The sequence below is a fragment of the Nicotiana sylvestris genome, chromosome 12 (genome assembly GCF_000393655.2).
Source record: "Nicotiana sylvestris chromosome 12, ASM39365v2, whole genome shotgun sequence".
Taxonomy (NCBI): Eukaryota; Viridiplantae; Streptophyta; class Magnoliopsida; order Solanales; family Solanaceae; genus Nicotiana; species Nicotiana sylvestris.
In genome coordinates this window covers 152,456,912-152,475,142 of record NC_091068.1, presented here as the reverse complement: position 1 = coordinate 152,475,142, position 18,231 = coordinate 152,456,912, and the positions used below count along the sequence as shown (strand labels likewise).

Sequence of the window (18,231 nt, the reverse complement as noted above, 5' to 3'; positions counted from 1 at the left end):
TGTCTTACCACTCGAGCGTCAAATACCTTCATTACAATTAGCTATTCAAGAAGGGATCACTGATGAAGAAAATTCTTGACTTCGATTAGTAGAGTTGGAGGCTCTTGATGAGAAGAGGCTGGAAGCTCAACAGAGTTTTGAATGTCATCAAGCTCGATTATTTCATGCCTTCAATAAAAGATTTCTCCCAAGATCCTTTCAAGTAGGAGATCAAGTCCTTGCCATACGAAGACCCATTATTACTTCCCAAAAGCTTGTAGGGAAGTACACTTCAAAATGGGATGGGCCATATGTCGTGCAAGAAGCTTATTCAAGTGGGGCTTACAAGCTAGTTGATGCCGATGGCATGAGAATCGGTTCAATGGCACGTTTTTGAAGAAGTATTATCCTTGAAGTTGAAACGCTCCTTGAAGCATGAGCCTAAACTGCATGTTCCTACACTCATAGCCCACATGAGTTTAAACTGTATACGGCCCACCATAAAAAAAGGGAGTCCGCTAGGTTGAAAACCTCAAAAGAGGCGGCCTAGGAAAAAGTTAGGAAATAAAAAAATAAAAAATAAAAATCACCCATTCTGAACTACGGTATGACTTGATCCTCTTCACAGAGGTACGTAGGCAGCTTAGAGTTTCATTCTGACTTCAGTCGCATAATTTCAAAAGATACATAATCCCGCAATCGTTGTCCGAATGAAGTACGATAGAATATAATCCATTCAATCAACACTTAAAAATCGAGCTGAGATACCATTCTTCTATTAAACTTTGGATCCCATTTGATTTAAAGGGGGCAAGCCGCTATAGTAAATTGGCGTCTTCAAGGAAATTATTAATATATTTTAGGAGGCCGCCAAGCATTTGTATTGAAGTCCGAGGATTCGATATGCCTTCATGTTCGCCAAACCATCAAGTTTTTTTGGTGTGCCTTCACGACGTTACAAATTCAATGAGACTTGAACCCAAGATATTTGGTGAGAATGATACTCTTGAATTTCAATTTCTGACAATTAAAAAGGTCTTGCGATCTCGAGGCTTCCACACCAAGATACAAAATTTTTGGTGAAGTCGCATTAATTTGGAACTGTCGGCATATCAGAAACCAAAGTCGACTTCGAACTATCATCTGAAACTATCCTTAAGGCATTAAATTTTATATTTTGGATATGTTTTAGATTTTGAAATTTAGTTTCCAAGAAATCAAATGGTTCGTGATTTCGACGTCCCTACTTCAAGATACAAAACTTTTAGCGAAGTCGTGCAACTCTGAAACTATCAACGTGTCGGAATTTAAAGTTAGATTCAAAATAATATCTGGGACGATTCTCAAAGTGATTGATTCCAAATTTTGGATATTTCTAGATCTTGAAGTCTAGTTTCCATAAAATCAAGCAGTTCATGATTTCGATGTCTCTACACCAAGATACAATTTTTTTTGTTGAAATTGCACAAATCTAAAACTATCAACGTGTCGGAATTTAAAGTTAGATTCAAAATAATATCTGGGACGATTCTCAAATTGTTTGATTCTGAATTTTGGATATGTCTTAGATTTTGAAGTCTAGTTTTCATGAAATCAAACGGTTCATAATTTTGACATTTCTAGACCAAGATATTAATGTTTTGGTGAGACTGCATAAATCTGAAATTTTTAACATGGTGGAATCTAAAGCTGGTTTCAAAATAGTATATGGGGCAATTATGAATGTGTTCGATTCTAAGTTTTGAATATGTTTTAGATATTGAGGTCTAATTTCGAAAAATCAAATGGTTCGTCATTTGAACTCTCCAACAACAAGATATGAATCTTTTGTTACAAGCGCGTAAAGCTGATAATAGTAAATGCGACTAAGATAAAAGTTGGACAAAGTAAAGTAAAAGAGAAGCAATCTCTCTGATAGTCGGGCCACATTGAGAGCAATATCTCCGATAGTCGGGCCACCTTGAGAGTAATATCTCCGATAGTCGGATCATTTTGAAAGTAATCTCTCCGATAGTCGGGTCACCTTGATAATAATCTCTCTGATAGTCGAGCTACTTTGAGAGTAATCTCTCTGATAGTCGGACCACCTTGAGATTAATCTCTCCGATAGTCGAGCCACATTGAGGGTAATCTCTCCGATAGTCGAGCCACCTTGAGGGTAATCTCTCTGATAGTCAAGCCACATTGAGAGTAATCTCTCTGATAGTCGAACCGCATTGAGAATAACCTCTCCGATAGTCATACCACCTTGAGAGTAATCTCTCCGATATTCGGACGAGGATGAGTACCCATTCCTTCACACTTTAATATCAACTTCTTCATGCTTGGATCGTCTTGTTAAACAAGAACATATCTTTCTTGTTTAACTTACAAAAAAATCAATGAAGGAAGAAAAGTAAAAGAAGAGAAAAACAAATTACCTTCGCGTTAATAATTCCAAATCGTTAAAAGTAGACTCAAAGTGATTTGCAAACGGTGAAAGTGATGCTAATAGAATAAAGAGTAGTATTTATAGATATCAAAAGACGATTGTTGAAAGTGAAGTGTGGATGTGGGATCAGGGGTATAAGGCGCCTGCTGCAATTGCTTTCCGTATAAGATTCATTTAATTACGGCGGCAACAATGAATTCAAGAGAAACTTGAATTGTTGTAGGAATTGCCAACCTCATATGAAATTACGTCTAACTACGACAATAAGAAAAGGCTTCCTTTCCCAATAGGGAATGTAGATATCAAACGACAATTCCGATTTCACAATGAAATCACAAATTTCAATGCTTTTGTCTTATTCCTATTCAAAGCAAATGGTCATTATATTGATCAAGTAATTGACCGGGTGTACACGTAACAAAATTGCATGGACAATTCTTTGTGCTCTAAACTTATCTAAGCCAATTTTGATAGTCCGTTAGTATTTTATCCGTTTTCAATTTTGACAGGTCTACACCTCAATAAGTCTTGAAGTAAGGGATATTTATAGGCAATTAAAATTTTATTAAATTTAAATTCATAAAAAATTTGGATTTAATCTCAAATTAAATACATTTTGAATCTAAATAAATAATATGGGCTAATATAAATGAATTAATTATATAAATCTAATATATATGGATTAAATAAATAAGTCTTAATCCATTGGGCTAGCCCATTTAATTGGGTTAAAGTGATGTGCCCACTTCATTAAGTCCAAGATGTCAACTTCCTAGAGGCCCAGTTTGGTATCACGTGACATATGATGTGGCACGCCAAGTCAAGCGGAAGAGCCAATAGGATCATGCCATGTGTCAAACTGACAAGGCATGCCAAGTCACATTAAAAGGCTAATGAAATCACGTCACGTGTGCAAGTGACATGTTCTGGCCAATCAAATGCAATCATGTCACACTTCAATTTGATTGTCGGAAAGAGTTTGTTCTTATCATAACTCCTCCCTTCCACAACTATAAATAGGGGTCTTCATAACCCAGAAAAGACACCATAAGTTATAACAAGAAGCAAGAAAGAGCTCGTGGATCAAATGCTGAAATTCCTCCACAAGTTTCAAGCTTCAAGCAATCAAGTTCAAGTTCAAGCTCAAGAACGAAGAACAAATCAAGTTCAAGCTCAATAACGAAGAAAAAATTAAGGTTCAAGGAGTACGAGTTCAAATCAAAGTTCGTGCTAGTTGAATTCAAGATCATCGTTCGTTACAACAAATATAGATTCAAGATCAATCTCGAAGGCCCTTGAATTTATTTACTATTGGAGAGAAGAATCAGAAGACTCATAGAGATTGTACCTCAAATTACTTGAAATCAAATACTACGATTGTTGCAATATTTTTTGATCTTGATTTTGTTTTCTCGACGCAATTTATTGTCTACATAATCATTTAAGACAAAAAAATAGTGACTTTAAAAAAAACTAGGAAGAAGAGTACAAAGAATAAAGTGGTAGATTCCCGGATGTTAGAGATCCAGAAATAAATGTGAAAATTTGGCTATCATCACAATCAAGAAAAAGAAATAAACGTATATAACACAATAACTTAAGTTTCGAGCATTGACAGTGTCAACAATATTTACTCCTTCTGATCAATTTAAACGATAATTGTAGTTCATTCTATTAATTAGTAGTACTTATTGGTGAATATCTAAATTAAATTGTAAATAACCTAATATAATATGTTGAATTATACTAAAAGAAAACTGCTACATGAATACTTTTGTGTTCATGCAGTTTCAGAGAGGATTCTAAAAGAAATTAATTGTGTTATCAATATATATAACTTAATTCCTATATAAAAAGGATAAATTAAAAGCAAAAATACGCAAATATATTAATTAATGAGTGAGAAAATTATCATAATTTATGAACTTATTGTCATAAAATAACCTCAGTCAAATAATAATAATAAAATATTATAACACTTTTCTTTATTGGGACTCTAAAATATAATAATAATAATAATAATAATAATAATAATAATAATAATAATAATAATAATAATAATAATAATAATAATAATAATAATAAGTGTTTAAAGTAACTTTGGGGCATTAAAATTTTTGGGGCAGGGCAATGGCCTTACTGGTCAAGCCTTTAGAGCCGCCCCTGGCAGAGACGGATCTATATATTAAATTTGGATACTCGAGCATCCATTGACCTCGACTCAGATTATATATAATTACATAGAAAAATTGAGGAAGCAAATATAAAATACCAGCAAGCACCCATGAGACATAAAGTATGATGGGTGCTTTGGTTAAGGATGGGCGCTCAAAGTTAGTGGAAGATTAGATGGCGAGAGTTTGAATTTTACACTAGGGCAGCTTATTGGGCGGACAGGGCGGTTATTTATTCTTAACAGTTCGATTTATCGGTTATCGGTTTTTATATATATTAATCTGCTAGCCATTCGATAAGATATCGGGCGGATTGGTATCAGTTTATCTATTATTGGGCAGTTATCGGGTGATTTATCGACCAATTTGAATATGTATTTTAGATGCTTGTAGGTTGTTGGATACTGGATTTTTCCAAATACTTTACTTCTACTTCTATTACCCCAGTGAAACTTTATTACATGAATTGCAACTGACCAAGGATTTGAACATCACATTTACACATTGAATCTGACTACATATAGCATGCACTGTGCTCAATAGAATAAATGATAAATACATCTATGCAATACATCAGAGAAGCTAAAATTGTAGCAGATATTTTCTCTAAATATGTTTATAATAATAACTGTACAATAGTCGCCTTTTTTTGTATTTGACCATTACATGTATTAATGATCATCAAATTAGGTACTAAGGAAAAGAGTCACATCTAATATCTTGTACCAATATTTAGTCTTTATATATAAAGCATATCCACATTACCTTTTGCTGCTCTGGCTATGGTCGTAACTGACGGCTGGGTTATGAGATTAGAGGAAACGAGGAAAAAATTAGAGAAGATAATGGGTGGCGAGGCGTTGTGGTGTTATGGTTGTGTTGACTATTACCTCAACCTTCAGAGAGTAGAAGATTTTACGGTGAGAGGCGACGCGAAAGGGAGAGGCGAGAGGGTTGTTTTTTGAGATTTGAGGAAAATTAGAAATTAGGAATTTAGATTTTAGGGTTTCTAATAGTGGATAGGTGGAAGGGATATTTAATATACATATGGATAAAAATATATAAAAATAAAAGAAATTTTTACATTCATATACACTATATGAAACTATATTACCCTCTCTACTTAAGTTTTACTATAATTACATATTATATACCCAATTACCATTTATGTACATTTTAAGGGAATTAATGATAATAATTACTGTCCTAAAATCACTCTAACATATCTTCCACTCCCCCCACGTTTCTCTCTCCATATCTCACCCCTTTCCCCCACGTATCTTGCACTCACCCACGATTTTCTCTTCACAAAATTCAGAATCCCTCCATTAACGCCTATTTCCTCTCTTATTCCATAAGCATTCTAAATTTTTACTCTCTTCTTCAAAAAGTCACCTCCATTAACGTTTGTACTTAGCTTGATTTTCAATGAAGAAGAAAATAGCTTCAAAGAATAACCCTAAAAAGGCAAAGGAGTCGATATTCTTACATTTGATTTGGGTGTTTTCTTAGAGAATTCACCCCCAAAAAAATTATTTGTTTGAATTGGGTGTCGTTGCAAAGAATTGGGAATTCTCTCTACGTCTCTCTCTATCTCTCAATCCCTAATTTCAGTAACGTAAAGCAAAGGAAAAGAGAGCAGCAATTCCACCATTGACAGCCATTAAAAAGCATTGAAGCTTTAAATTCGAATTTGGGTTTTGAAAAATCATTATTTATTTTGATTGGGTGTTGTTGCAAACAATTGGGAATATGGTTTGAAGTTTATATCTCAACTTTAAGGGTGTTTCGTTGAAGATTAGACTTGATTTTGGCTGAATTTCATATTGAAAGAAGAAGAAGAGACATGATGAACATTATATATTTACGAAATTGTAGTAAAATTGTAGAAAAATTATATTCTGTTGTTTATATATATATTTTTTATTTAAATATTATATGAAAGTTGAAAAATATTGTATAAAAATTGTATTTAAGTTGTATGATATTATAATTGTATATAACTGTGTACTCAAAAGATCACTACAACACTCAAAAAAAAAATAAGCCTCTTTTGATATTCCTACCTCACTATAATATCATTCACTCTCTATTTTTCTCACATACTATTTTCTTATATCCTGTCTGTGAAACCTCACTTTTTCTTTCTAACTCTCATGTATATTTTTCCTCTGAGATTGGTGTGTCAAAAATGAGAGCCGAAACTCTCCTTTTATAGGCAGAACCTCGCCTACTACACTTGACATTTTCTTTCTGCATGCCTATCACATTTGACACGGCCTACAATGTTGATTATGCAAAAGGAAAAGTGACTGCCAATTTAGAAAAAAAAGACAAATGAAGAAAGTTGTCTTCCTTAATTTATGGGCTAGACCCCACAACGATTAGTTCAGAATTCTCCTATCTCCTTCTCTTTGCGCCTCTTCTACATCCTCTCATCTTCAATGATCAAAATGGATTTTGCCTGCTGGCTTGCCCAGGGGCGGAGGCAGAGTACGTTATGCGGGCTCCGCCGAACCTACTAGCTTTTGTTCAAACATGTATTTATTTTAGGAAATTCATTGAATATGTAGAATTTATTAATTGAAAAATCAGTAACTTAAAAGGATTACAATTCCGAATTCATAAAGTTAAAATCTTGACTCCGCCTTTAGACTTGCCGTTGGTTGTTCGGTAGCACCACAGTTGGCCCTTTTGGCCAGCTCGCTAGTGGCTTATCACATACACAGAATTTTGTGTGGACGATGTCGACTTATTATCACAATTCAATTCATATGTTAATTAATGTGGGCATGAGCGTAGCTGTATTATGAAACTTTAGTACTGCTTGTTGTATATTGATGTTTAGTATGTTTTCTCTTGTGTGGTTCTAATTTTAGCGAAACGGTGTCAAACAATGTAGTGGTACAAGTGTATGAGCGGAAAACTAAACGTCACGTATTTGACTTGCTCAACGGATATAAAAGCCTTTGAAGGCTACTATACACTGGCATTACAACATATCAAAAGGTTAAGGTCATATAACAAAAGGCAGATCATCGTCGAGGTCAGGTAGCTTAATAGAAGATGTGGACGAGGACGAGCATCCGTCCTCGGCGTGCAATAACGGATAGTTTGAAAATTTAGATTCCCTAAAAAATATCCTAGCGAATATTCCTCTCTGTTGTACTATCTAGTGTTTTGAGGCTCATGTATCCTTATAAATAGGAAGAGGTGTAGTTCTAGAAAGGGGATTGACCATTTTTACGAAGAACAACATTGACGTTCACTGTGAATATTCTCTCTTTATTGAACACATACAAAATTTACCTTTACACCTATCTTTTTCTCCAGATCCAAGAAGAATCGGAATATTCAATAGCTTATTATCATCCATCATTGTCAGAAGGATTAGTTAAAAATCTCACCCTTGTCGAGTGAACATTGCTCTATTTATTACTTAAACGTCATTTATTGTCATTTATTGCTATCATTCATATACTTAAATCATTATTGTTTCCAAAATATCATTATCTAGTAACACATATTTGGTACTCTTCATAAATATACTAAATATGTCATTTGGTATTAATATTGACTTAGATTAACTCTTTTCTCTATAAATTTAATTATATAAAAAATTAGATCTAAATTTTGGGTCGTGCCAATATCAGAGGCTTAATGATTCTTATGTTTGTCTCTTCCTCCAAAAATATCACAAAACTCGTTTCTTTAAATTACATACGTAATGATGTTATCTTCTTATAAAAGATTCCACCTTATAGTCATAATAAATAATATTAACAAGCTTCAATATTGCAAATTCGCTAAATTTGCGGTTATTATAAAAAAATTAATAGTAACCTTGAGCCTGCCGGCTCTAAGTCAGCTGATCAAGCTTCTGTAAATAAAATGAAATGCCATATATCTTGAGAGAGAGAAAAGTAAAATAAAAGACCAATAAAAATAAAAGTTAGATATTATAAGCCAGCAGCAGAACCTAGGATAAGGAAACACAATAGTGAAGATATTGATGCAATGAGAAACCACATAGATTTAATTTGAAGGTATTATTAAAAGATGGAATTGGAGATTTATAGGCTGGCTGTTGATCAAATTTAAATCTTACGCATAACTGAAAAAATGGTACAACATCTGAAACTATAAGAGCTGAGAAACGGGAGATCAATGAGTTGTTAGTAAATAAAAAGCAAGTGCCAAAAATAACCAGTTGGCCCATGCAGGTCTCGAACCTGCGACCTTCGCGTTATTAGCACGACGCTCTAACCAACTGAGCTAATGGGCCTTGGTGCTACGTTGTGCTATGTTGTTTTATTATATTTTAATATCTATTGTTGTGGCCACCTTTAACTTTATATATATTACTACTTATGAATAAGAGGGAATAACATGCACCTCAAGGTCAACATGTGTGCTTCTTGGAATTATAATGTGAACTGAGGATACTTTTGTCATTTCATTAGCTAATCTTGGCATGACCGCTCAGCTGTGAGCTATTGTGGGCGGAACGTGGCCCTCTTGGGCGAACGTGGCCTTTTCTCCATGTCCAATTTCATTCTCTTTAGTAATTACACACGCAGCTTTAAAATGAAAGCTTTGAAGCACGTGTTATCATTTTTCTCTTCTTTGCTTTTTTCTTTTACCAAATTTTAAAGTTAACATTTTACAACTAAAAATAACAAACTAGCTAAATTACTGGAAAAGTTGGAAGATTTTTCAAACTCCAAAATCTAACAAAATGATGTAAATTCTTCGTTGCCATCAAACTAGATAACAAAAGTTTCATCACATATTTAATTGCCATCAGCTGCAACTTCAAAGTTGCAGAGCCTAAATCAAGTAAACATTAATGCACGATAATGCATTTGTTATAAAATTTGGGGGTTGAAATAAAGAAAGTTCCTTACCAATCAATTAGGTATTACTTAAAACCAGAGTATAATCTTGGGGGAAATAAAATATATAAGAAGTTGTAGAAATAACAAGGTTAAGATATACTTAGACGTACACAAGAGAGAACGACGTATAGTTACAGCTGGAGCATTGAGTATAGTATGGTACTTATAAAGAATGCATAATTACTAAAAAAGAGTTAAAATTGGCTTTGATTAATGAGAATATAACTCAAAATGAAGTAAGTAATAAAGAGCCACACCTGTAGCAAAATTTGACCTACCTATTTTTCCTCAAGCACATTGTTCATTTTAGTTCTAACTCATTTACTAAATTTAAACTAATTTTATTTTTATGAAAATTTAATCGATTTAAGTTTAATATTGTAGAAAGTTATATCAATATATTGTAAGTTGCTTTGAGAAACCAAGAAAGTATTAGTTAGTTTTTTCAAATCTATCCTCGATCCGGTAAATAATTTGAAAAAAATGAGGATATATAAAGAGTAATTTGAGAAAATATAAATGATAACTCGATTAAAATTCTTATAGTAATACTATTAAATGATTTTCTTAATAGATCTGCCTAAACCTTAAATTTAAATGGGAGAGGAAAATAATGATACCTGAGAACTTATTTATAATAATTATTTTTTTTCCGACAAATCTACTAAGCAGAGTTCTTAGGGCTAATTTTTATATTGTTTTAAATAACTTGATATTATAGTATGCATATATAAATTAGGCAAAAAATTTAATCATGAAATAAGCTCCTTTTAAAATTTATACTCCATTGTTTAGCAGTGTTATTGGGCCCGTGCGCAGTAAGGCCTATCCATACTAGTTATATTTTTATTATATGACAAAAATACACAGGTAAGCACTTTTTAAAAAATATTTAAGAAAATAATACTACTCTTTATTTATTCCATAAATGGCAACAAAATTTACACTAATGGCAGATAAATTTTATGAACATAATTAATGAGCACACCCAAAACGCATCAATTAAGGAATATTTGTCTTTTCACTCTCTCTCTCTCCTATTTTAAATTAGGGATTCAATTATATTCTCTTATTTTTCATTATATTTCTCTCTCTTCTTTAACTGTTACACTAATTATATTCAGTTAATCATTATGAAACTAATACTACATACTTAATTATTCATTATATATATTTGGTATAACTTTTTAGAGGAATTATGTGTATAACTTCTTGCTTAAAATCAAAATTCTACTTAGTTCGTTGTTCAGATTTGATTTCAATTTGTAATCAGATTTGGTTTCATATATTTGAAAATCATTATATGGATATAATTAATTATATTAAAATTATGTTGTGGATATAATAAATTATACAGAAATTATACACTCGAAATTTTTGGGGAGCTCATGTAGAGTGAATCATATTGACATTGTACAGTTGGTATAAAAATTATATTAAAATTTATACTATGGATATCGTAATTTTTATATAAATTATACTGAAATTATATTTGTGATATAATGAATTATACTTAAATATACTAAAATCATATTGTGGTACTCATTGGAATTTATATGGGGTGAATCGAATCATACCAAAATTATACTAATGGATATAAAAAATTATATTAAAATCAAAATTATATTGTGGATATCATAAATTTTATAGATTTTTTATTGTGAATATAATAGATAATACTTAAATATACTGAAATTATATTTGTGGTACTTATTGGGAATTATCTGTCGTCCTATGGAGAGTGAATCACACTAGTGTGGGTTTAAAATTATATTAAAAGTATTTTGAAATTATGCTGTGAAAATGATTGGAGAATTTATTTTGCTTGAAATTCATTATTATTATCCTATAATTTTGGAATGAATTGCTTAGGCTGGGAAACAACGAGATTTTCACATAAAAATAGGTGATTTTGTTTTAGGTGGATGTGCTATAGAAAGTAAGTCTTCTTTGGCATTTAATGTCAACTGCCATGAAATATTAATATTTTAAATTTCTATTAAACGTGATTATCGGTCCAAATTGATAGCTTTCTGCTGGGGGATGTATTTATGTAGTTGCCATATATGTAAAATACCTATTGTTGCTAGGATTATGAAAAAATTTCTTAAATTTTGTCTGTTTATGTTTTTTTATATTTTATTATTATTATTATATATAGAAAAGAGAAGATGGTCGACCAAGGGTAAAGAGTAATTTAATCATGTCATAAAATATGTTTTACGTATTGTTTCCAGTTTTATTCTAATACAAACGCTCAACATTCTAGAAATTTCATTCTTTCATCTCTCTTGTTCACTCCAACCAACAACAGAGAAATGTGATTACTTCATAAATTTGGGGTACTGATCTTTGAGTTGTCAGCATCTTTTCATTTAGGTGTAGCAATTGCAAGTTAGCATTTATTTCAATCTTCTGCCCTAATCTTCTTCAGATTCTCTTCACATTTTCCAATTTCATGGCTTAATTGATGGCTATTTTCTTTTTATTCTTTCTAACTCTCTCTTCAATGTTCTTCAACATTAATTTTCTTCCTTTGAATCTCACTATTGTTTGTTTTGTCATCTGTGTGCCCTTTGTTGTTTTCTCCGATTTATCGATATGTTGAAATCATTTATTTCTAATTCACCGAAGAATTTCATTCATTAAATTATTCAATTTGACCAGTTAACAAGTAAATAAAAATCACCCTAGAACTTAGTTCTCAAATGATAAAATATGAATATATGTCTTTTTACGGCGGCAAGGTTAAATCAGTCCTCTAAAGGATGACCTTTTCTAAACGATTTGTTTGTTCAATGGGATGCATTAGCAATTGATGACGGGACCGAGGCTCTATAACCAAGGGCCGTGTATTGATACCCCTTCGCTGGAAAATTGCATTGTATTGCTAAATAATTTTTTTTAGTTAATACATATTTATTATACTTCGAGTCCTCTTGAATTTTTAGTGTATTTAATTTTTTATATTTTGACACTCTTAGTAAAAATTCTTGCTCCGCCACTGAATGCATTGTTCGTTTATTTATATAAGACCGACCACATCTTACTAGAATGGTTCATTTACTAATTATGTGGAGTTTTGAAAAACTTTCTGATTTCTATAATCTTATGTTGATTTGTATTGTACTTGAGGAATTTGTTTTATATCTCTCGGTATTTAAAGCATTTTTAGTACGAAGAGTGTTTTCTATTTAAATTTAAACTTTAGTAGAAGTCTATTAGTTTTCTGATCTTTATATAAATATGATGTAAAGAGCAGCCTAATGGCTTGAGTTATCCCTTGATTGAGGAATATTGCTTCAGATACATTGCAGCGAGTTGCCTCTTCTTTTTTTTTTGGTTTTTCACCCGGTGTTCGGTATCCGCATTGGAGCCTGACTATATACGGATTCGCGCCGCGTAGGGCCCTATTCGGGGGGAGGCACTCCCTACCAAGGATTTTTCCATACTCAGGGCTCGGACTCGAAACCTCAAGTTAAGGAAGGAGCAGTCTCATCCACTGCACCAGAGTTGCCTCTTTATTTTTCTTTTAGTACCATGACGTTGACATATTTGATGCTAAATAATCTTACCTGAAGAACTAGAATTTTTCTTGCTAAAAATGTAGGGAATCAACTACCATTTGTTGAAGAATGATTAACTCTTGATAAGATACCACTGATTTTATTATACATGTACTTTATCAAATATATATATATATATACACACGTAATGCCTATATAAAGTTTTATTTAGCTTAAAGTTCAGTTCCTTGAAACTTAGTAGTTGTATTGTGTTATATTTTGAATCGAGCGGTACTAAGCAATAGATATAATCAGAAAAAAGATAGTAATTATCAAGGAAAATATTATGAAGTCCACCTTTTTCTTGCATTATAGTTTTTTATTTCATTGCATCTTTTTTTAATAAAGCTCACACTTTTATTGTGCTTTGCGCTTAAATCTCCAATAGATCTGGAGCGCCTTTTAAAGACAATCATTTGATATCATTTATCTTTCATGTATATTCTTTTCAACTTCTTGACTTTGCGGATCTTTTCAGAATGTACATGCTTCATTCCCACTTGGAATTTACCTCATTGAAATAACTTTGTACTCAAAGATGGAAAAAGATTTAATTGCCACTGTCATGGAAGACTCAATGCTCCTCCTCTGTCATTTCAGAAAGGCTATGAATGATCAACCTTGATACCCTTTTTGTGATCCTTCAACATTTATTTTCTATGCATTCATGTTTATCTTTATGATGGTAAGGCCTAAATCTCTGCATGCAATTTATTGGAAAAAAACTGTTGAAATTTTAGCTATATTCGCTCCTGAAATACACTAGAAAAGCCACAGATGTTGCTTATAATTTATTTACTCTAATTTGTATTTGCTACACAAATTGTGTAATTTTTTTATACACTAGCATATACTATTTATACTTTCGGATTCAAGTAATTCATACAATTATACTATTCTTTGCTATTAAGTTTTATTTGTGACTTGCAGCACAATAAATCTATAGCACATTGTACTATTATCTTGAGATATTTTATGTTCCGTGAAAGTATGTACTAAGATTGAGGACAAACAAAAAAAAAAGATGGTTTAACATGATTGTTGTGGAGTGTATTTGGTAGAAGTGATATGGTCTAACTTTATTCTTTTTTTGTTCATAAATCATTGCATTAAATGTTTTACTAATTGATGCACTTATCACGAAAAAAATACTGCAAATTGATAATAAGAAAAAACTAAAAATTTGAGAAAGAAAAACATAATACTTAGACTGGATGCATTTCATACATGTTTTTTCTTGCGGACAGAATTGTCAGTATTATTACTTGGTTTATCAAGCATTCAAATTTCATATTGGTTAACTTCTAATTAGAAGTTCCAATATTAGAAGGTATTTTCTAATACCTTTAAGCTAACTATTTCTTCAAGGACATTTCTAATTAGAAGGTATTCATATTGCATCTTCTACAATATCCTGGTCGCAATTGCGACATCTGCAACCTGCAATTTTGTAACTTAGCCGAAAATCTCTCATTTTTCAAACCCTTTCAAAACCAAAACATTCTTAGGCGATTTTTCAAAGACAACTCTTCTTCCAAATCGATTGTAAATCAATTTTAACTCGTTTCCTTCAATCATTGACATCTTTTCACATGATTTCAACTCAAAACTGGATAGAACCTAGGTTTTCAAAAATTAGGGATTTGGATCTCGATTTGAGGTTCGATTTCAAAACAAATTATATATTTGGGTTCGTGGGGAATGGGTAATCGGGTTTTGGTTCGAACCTCGGGTTTTGACCATGTGGGCCCAGGGCAATTTTTGACTTTTTGGGTAAAACTTTAGGAAACTCATTTTCATGCATTAAAATTGATTCCTTTAGCATTTATTGATGTAATTAGGTAACTTGTGACTAAATACGAGCGAATTGGTGGTGGAATCAAGAGGTAAAACGATAGTAGAGATTTGAATTGTGTTCGTGACATCGAGGTAAGTGTTTGGTATAACCTTAGCTTGAGGGATTAGGAGTCGAGTCCTATTTGCTATGTGGTATTTGTCAAGTATGACATATAGGCATGATGACGAGTATCTATACGCTGGTGTCAAGCATGCCCGCAAGTCTTATATTGTGATTATTATGACTTCGTGGTATTATTCGTGCTTTGATGATGATTTCTATCGTTGGGCAAAGTTTGTGAAAGTAATTGTGACATTTGAATATTGAGGAGCGTTGGCTCAAGTTGTATAATGAAATGTGAAAGTATAAGTGGTAATTGAACCTTTTAGAGCATTGGCTCAAGTTGTGAAGTGAGTTGAGAAGTAACAGTGAAAAAGAGAAGAGAATCATTATATTATCTCCCTTGCAGGGAAATTGTTATTTTTAATGTTATCTCCTTAGCCGGGATGTTGATACTTTTTTTGATGTTATTCCCTTGCCGGGACTTGATTGTTGAACTATTGTTCCCTTGCCGGAATTCTTATTGTAATTTCATTTATTCCCTTGCCCTATTAATTGTGATTGTTGTTTGGGTGAGGAAGAGTTTTAAAGCACGAAGAGTGATGCCATGTATTATTTTGGTGGGAGAGTGTTAAAGCACGAAGGGTGATGCTGTGCTGCACAATGTACCATTCCGTGCCGATTATATATTGATTATATGGTGAGGACGAGAGTAAAAGCACGAAGGGTGATGTCGTGCACATTTTCATTACTTGATTGCTTTGGTGGGGACGAGAGTAAAAGTACGAAAGGTGATGTCGTGCACTTATTGATTTCTTATTCTTTGTTGATATATGAGATATGTTGTTCCTTTCAATTACCTGTTGTTTTTCTATTCTAAATTGATAGTTCCTCCGCAACATTTTACCCCTCCCATACTTGACTGTATATTACTGTTCTTTTTTTTCTGCTGTATATAGTTAAATTGCACAGGTTTATTTGGTAGTGTGGTCCTAGCCTTGTCACTACTTCGCCGAGGTTAGGCTAGGCACTTACCAGCATATGGGGTCGGTTGTGCTGATACTACACTATGCACTGTGTGCAGATCCCGGAGCAACGACTTTTGGACTGTAGATTGGGTGGTTGCCTTGAGTTCACACGGAGATCCAAGTTAGTCCTGCAGGCGTCCGCAAGCCCTGACGTCTCCCTCTATCCCTTTACTCTTGTTTCATTTACTTAGTTCAGAAATAATATATCTTTTATCTTTCAGACCCTGTATGTAGTATTCTTAGATCGTCTATGATACTGTGACAACAGTTCTGGGTGGTCGAGGCTCAAACAATTGTATTAGATACATATTTCAGATAGTTTACTGCATTTCTTCTGCTTATGGTAATTTTCGTTGTCTACATGTTATTGTTTTATAATTGTTAAAGAATATAAAATTTAAAAAGGTAATTTGTTCGAACAGTCGGCTTGCCTAGCTCACATTAGTAGGCGCCATCACGACTCCCGAGGGTGGAAAATCCTGGTCGTGATATTCGGTCAATTTTTCAGTCGTTTTTTTGATCGGCTGAAGTCGGTCAGTTGGTCGCGGTCGGTTTTGGTCAAATTTCTAGTAATGATTGTCAATATAAAAGATTTTGTTTAATAAATAAGAACGCATGCCATTATTACACATTGATACATAAAATCGAATTACAACATCCTTTGGTGAGCTGATTGGCCATGGAGGTGTGAGAGGTTGATCATGGAGAGTTTGAGAAGGGGTCGAGGTAGGCCTAAGAAGTATTGGGGAAAAGTGATTAGGAAGGACATGGCGCTGCTTCAATGACATGACCCTTAATAAGAGGGTGTGGAGGTCGAGGATTAAGGTAGAAGGTTAGTAGGTAATTTATAATGCTCATCGATAGGCTTAGTAGCGTGCATGTCCCTTCATATTCTTAGATTTTTTATTACGATATGTCATTTTGTTCTCCTCAGGTATTATATTCCATGTTGCTATTATTTGATATTACTTATCCTTTATCTCTCCTTTTTTTCTCTTCCATATTTCTTCCTTCCTTGCTTCCCCCTTCTTCTTCTTGCCCTTCCTGAGCCGTGGGTCTATTGGAAGCAACCTCTCTACCTGCATTAGGTAAGAGTAAAGTCTGCATACAGATTACCCTCCCCAGACCCCAAATGTTGGGATCAAACTGGGTTTGTTGTTATTGTTGTTGGTGAGTTGATTAAAAATAGTTAATAAATATCAAACGCTAAAAGCATTTAGGTGTTACACATTTTTGGGAACATTATCTTATTGTGTTATGCTCCATATTTTTAATTACTAACCATAATTCGTCTTTATGGTATCATTTGGAGAGCAGAAAAACAACGCTTCTCTTCTTTACTTACCTTGTTTCCTTTTGCTTTGACAAATTATTGGAAATGAAAATTGCATGAGTATGGTTAGATTCAATTTTGTAGAATTCTTTGTTATTTATCACATAATGTTATTCTCTTATATCTATTGGAAGAAAGAATTGTCCTTGAATGAAACTGAAAACTTTCATTAGACTCATATTATGCATGCAATACTATACATACAGTGGAGAAAAAGAAGAGTAACAATTACGGGTTCCGAGGAATTCAATAACTTTTATTTAGACATTATATTTGTATTAGAAAACTCATTAAATATATATATATAAATATTTAGTTACGAACCTATTATGACCAGCTATGATTTCAATAGCTCAAAAACCATATAAATATATAGTGTACTGATTATTTTTCTAATCGATTTCTCCCAAACTCCCACAAATCAAGCATGACAAGGGATTATGGGAAACAAATTTGAAATGTATGAAAAAAGGAAAAATCAAAGTACCTCGTATAAAAAATAATCATTCAGATATCACATATTAAGTGCATTTTTTTTAAATCTGAATCTGAAACGTTCAGATGTTGATCATTAAGTGTGTTTTTTGTTTTGTTTTTTATTTCAACCACTTAGTGAGTCTGAATAGGTCTGAATGATTAAGATACATAACAGAGACTTAATTTCATTAAGATGTTACTATCTTTATTCACAATTAATTACCGATACTACCCACAATTATCAACTACCACCATGCACCACCACCACCGACCACTACTATCCTCAAGTATCATCGTCGCCGCCATTATTATTGACGGCCACCACCCGCCACCTCACCATTATTGATATACCATCACTCACCCCCCCCCCCCCACATTTATCAACTGCCACCACCACAATCATTATTAACTACATCCATCCACCCACCCACCTCAATTACCACCACCA

General features: G+C 33.0%; 1 non-coding gene across 1 annotated transcript; it reads right to left on the bottom strand.

The window, feature by feature from the left end:
- Positions 1 to 8,795: 8,795 nt before the first annotated feature.
- Positions 8,796 to 8,869, bottom strand: TRNAI-AAU (transfer RNA isoleucine (anticodon AAU)). Its single transcript has one exon. It is a non-coding gene; the product is annotated as a tRNA-Ile (tRNA).
- Positions 8,870 to 18,231: the final 9,362 nt, after the last annotated feature.